This window comes from Petaurus breviceps, unplaced genomic scaffold (genome assembly GCF_028583685.1).
Source record: "Petaurus breviceps papuanus isolate PSGF00001 unplaced genomic scaffold, PetGlider_PUasm1.0 47, whole genome shotgun sequence".
Taxonomy (NCBI): domain Eukaryota; kingdom Metazoa; phylum Chordata; class Mammalia; order Diprotodontia; family Petauridae; genus Petaurus; species Petaurus breviceps.
Window position 1 is genome coordinate 5,586,346 of NW_027186349.1, and position 5,047 is coordinate 5,591,392.

Here is a 5,047-nt window from a genome sequence, read left to right on the forward strand (position 1 = left end):
AGAGAGAGAGAGAGAGAGAGAGAGAGAGAGAGAGAGAGAGAAAGAAAGAGAGAAAGAAAAAAGAAAGAAAACCCTACTTCTAGACATTGTGTTAGATATAATCTATGTATCTTCATACAGTCTTTTTAACTTGACCTACACATGATTGAGGCCAGGCAGTCTGATGTCTGTAGGTAGGTTAGGAGCCTGCTGGTGACTAGTGATGTGGAGGAGCTAAGTAATTCCCCCACTCAGCAATGACACTTACCTGCTTAGGGGGGGTGGAAAAGGTAATGCAAGTACCGATATGACAGGGAGTGAGGTTCCTGATATGTATAGTAATAAAATCAATATTCACAAACATTTGCACAGCTGTTTTAAAAATCAGCTTCACTAGTATACAATAGGGGAGGTAAGACTAAAAGACAGTTTATTAAAAAAAAAGATATGAAGGTTTTAGTGGACTCAACTCATTCAAATATGGGCTGCTTTAAGAGAGAGAGTGTCTAGGATTAGAGAGGTTATTATCTTTCATTTCACTTACCACCACATCTAAAGTATGGTATTCAGTTGTGTTATTTTGATCATCAATCAGCTCTGTCCCTTATCCCCTGTGGGAAGAACTGGGGGAAAAGGTAAATATTCAAAGAGGCTAAATTTAAACGATGTCAGGAGACAATTCCCTAATACTGATTCAAAGGAAGATGAATGATTTGGATGGGGGGGGGGGAAGGACCTCTTCATTGGAGGTCTCCAATGAAGGGAAGGATTACCACATTCCTAGTGTGTTAAAGGGAAGATGCATTTTATCATACAGCTTCTGAGATCATTTCAAGCTTTCAGATTCTTTTATTCTGTGATTAACTGACTGAATGACCTTGACAAACCACTTAGCCTATCTAAGACATAGTTTCTTTGTTTACAAAATGAGAAGGCTGGACTATCTAACGTCCATTTGGCTCCAACATTCTATATTCTCTGATCAAACTTCCCAAGAGACCTCATTAGCCAACCCCACCCCCAGTTCTATAGCTGCAGTGCTTGCATATAACTGGTGGTATAAAAAAGGAGGGAGACTTATGGAGGCTAATATCTTCTTTAATGAATTCATAAGAGGTCCCCAATGAGCTCTCCTGAAACCAAAGTGGAGAATCAGTCTTGTTATATGTGTGGTTTTTGCCAAATATCGATGGGAATGGGGAAAGAAAATTGCCCTGTGTTGTTCATGAGATGTGAACCAGAAAGGTAGTTGTAATGCCTGGATGAATATACAGCCCAATGGAGGAAAGGAGTGAGAGATAATCAAAGCTATTCCAGGGACCAAATCCACTAAAATTGCCTAGTTGAGGGGAAGGTAAAGATAAATCATTGACAAGGGACATAGAAGGTTTGGACAAATAAAATGCTATCACTGGGAATTGCTTATTATTCATACATATACACCTTTCTATCTTTATGAAATAAATCTATCTGCCTATCTATCTATCTATCTATCTATCTACCTATCTATCTATCATCTGGCTGTCTGGCTGTCTGTCCATCCATGCATCCATCTGTCTACCTATCCATCCATCCGTCTATACACACATTTAAGAAAACAATACAATAACATAATGACGCCAAAGTCATATATAGGAATATATGTGAGTGTGTTTTAATTAATTATATTATATATATTTAATTAATTATAATATTATATATACATATATAAATGTAATATCTACTAAAAGCTCTTTCATTAAGGAGGTTATGGTATTAAGTTTCATGTGTTTGAGATTTAATAAGAAGTTAAAAAAACAATGACCCTATATAGATGACTCCCTAGCACTTCTAATGTTTGAAAAGCTAGATAAACACAGGAAATTAGCCACACAAAACAGAGGACGGTAATAATTAAATGAATAGCAGATGTCATGATCAGAGAGTGATATATGGAAGCAATAACCTAAATCCAATGACAAACACTTCACCAATGAATAAATAATGCATGGAAATGTGTAGTTCACATAATCCTCCACTAGAGCTCAGTATGAGAGGTTGCAGATCAATGAACTTTTTTTTTTTAAGTTTGATGTCTTTTTGGAAGGGATAATAAGTATGCTTAACAAATATCATGATATACTTTAAATCAGCTCCCATATAAAGTAAATAGTTGCTGTCAAGTTCCTTAATATAAGAAGAGATATAAATAATATTGCTAAATATATGGAGGCCAGGAACATTGAGTGTATGCAAAAATGCTTTTGTCTTTAGTCACAAAAGTCATAAAATGGGGAGGGTGAGGTGTAAATGATGGTCTCTAAGGCACTGTCCACTTCTAAATCTATGACCCTATGAACCTATGTGGCAGTGAAGCTCAGTAGATGATGATAAGACCAGCCTTGTCAAGGGAGGAGAAAGAGGGAGAGTAATAGCAAGGAGAATTAAATCCCTAGATAAACCCTGAACCTAATTTCAGCCTGATGCGTATTGAAAGCAGGCAGTTATCAATGTAGCATAATTTATTGAATAGTTAAAACTTTTCTTACCAACATTTTTCCCTCACCAACTTGCCACAGTTGGTGGCAATTCCCTTTTTAGATTCTGAAACTCCATTTTTAGATTCTTATAAAAGAGGAGAGGTGCTAAGTGTAAAGGACCTTAATCAGGGAGCCCCTTATCAATTTTATGAGCATATGGGACTCTTTGTGTTCAGTACCTTCCTCGAACTCTCCTCCCCCCAAACACCAGGATATTGACATACAAAGAGGCATTTTGCTAAGAGGCCAATTGTCAACTCTTAATTGATTTACTGGAAGTCAGGATGCCCCTAAATAATTGGATAGCTATGATTCATGAGAGTGAATGAGATTTAGGAGGAAAGATTTTTGTTACAATAGCTACCTATTTATTTTAGCATATAAAGGAGAGTCACACACAGCTCTTCTTTTTTTGCTTTTTATTTTTTGTCTATTGCAAAAGCAGTTGAACAGACCTAATGTTCTTGAGATTTGGAGGCAGCATGCACAGTTTCTTTCGCTTTAGGTGGAGAAATACATGGGAGATAAACGTGCTCACCAGTAACTTTGTTGTTTTTGTCTAAATTACATACTGATTTTTTTAAAGAAAATGTTTTATTGATGCTTTGAAAAAAACCTATCATATTCAGTTCTAAATATGCCCCTCTTCCCTCCACTTTCAATCACGTCCTCAATTGTAAAATGGTTTTTAAAATATGTTATAACCTAAGAATCCCATGGACTACATTTGATAGTGTATCCATCATTCCACATCCATAGGCACCAAGCTATCCATAAAAAGGACTGAGGTTTCTGAGCACAAATTAGGCACTATAAGCTTGAGAATGGACATTCCTAACCCATGAGACTACAGTAACTGGAGTATTGATAGGCCTCTTAAAGAAGCACAGGGCAGAAGCAAATATGTGCTTTTCCATATGTTCTGGGATGGTGGATCTTGGCCAATGTTGCTTTCCTTCAACTTTCTGTGCAGATGAGAAGAAATGTCAATCTTCTAGGCATAAACCCAGAATCTAGACTTCTAGCTAGAGAGAGGCATTTCCTAGGAATAATCAACTTTACCAAGTGACTGGTTGGTGATCCTGGGTCCTAGAGTTTTCAAATTTCAAAATCAGAAACCTGACTTTTTTTTTTCATTTTTGAAGGGGGGAAGGCAGGGCAAGTGTCTGAGGTCACATTGGAATTCAGGTTCTCCTGGCTCTAGGGCCAGTGCTCTATTCACTGCTCCACCTAGGTGCCCCCGGAAACCGGATGTTTTTAGAAAGACATTTTCCTCTTTTCTTGAACAGCATGGAGTAAGAAGGCAATTACTCATATGACCCTGGGACTAGAGGAATATCAAAGGTAACCCATCACTTGGGGAAGCAATGGAACTGTACTTTATCATCCTCTCTCTTTCAGTAAGTGATTCAGTGTAAATCTAATGGGAAAGAATTTTGTTCATTCAGCGTTTCTTCCTATCATGAATTTATGAGTCATTTTAAGTGCTTTATTTGTTTTCTACATCCATTTATAGGATTCTGTGATTTCTTTTCATCTTCTGCATTTTCTAGGTTGTTATATCGCAAGCATTTGTTACCTTGAGTTCTCATGTAGGTTCGGGGAATCAGGGAATTCTTCTACCCACATTATGGAAACTATTATTTTGGATATTTCCTGTAGTAAGTACAGGAGGGAATATATTGGCTCAAAAAGAGAAAATGACTCTTGTCATGCCTCTTTCCCATTCGAAAGACTTTGTGGGGCATAAGGTCATATGTTACATGTTAGAACAGGGAAAGGCAAAAAATCAATATTAAAAGGAATCGAGGGGCAGCTAGGTGGCACAGTGAATAGAGAACTGGCCATGGAGTCGGGAGGAACTGAGTTCAAATCCAGCCTCAGACATTTGACACTTAGCTAACCATGTGACCTTGTGCAAGTCACTTAATCCAGATTGCCCTACCTTCCCCCCCTCCAAAAAAGCAAAAAATAAAAATAAAAAAAGAATTGAGAGTGATCTCTCACTCTTCTTTATATGGTACCAAAAAAGGATGACACCTGTCTCCTTACTCCCATAATTTTTTTTCTTGACCAATATTTCAAGGGTACTCCCAGTCATTAGGTTTTTGTCACTTTTCCTTGTAGCAAGGTACCAGGGTGCAAGTTCATACTTGTAGGGTAAGACACTCCTTATTACAAACGAAGGCTCTAGCCCTGTAAGTTCCTAACAGTTATCAGGTGCTCATCAAATTGATTTCCTAATCAACTTCTTCCCTTATAATTCCCCTAATCATCTTTGCCTTTATACTCTTACATATGTACAAAATGTCAGAGGTAGAATGAAATTTAGAGGTCAGTAATCCAAACCTCTCATTTTCTAAATAAATAAATTCAGAACCACAGCAATAAAAGCTTGGCTCAGCATTACAGAGCTAATTAGAAGCAGATTCCCAAGACTGGAACTCAGATCTCCTGACTGCCTGTTAAATGTCTTTTCCACTAAATCATAATGATCCATTTTTTCTTCAGAAGTATACAATTAAAATGCAAATATTTAAAAGATGTTT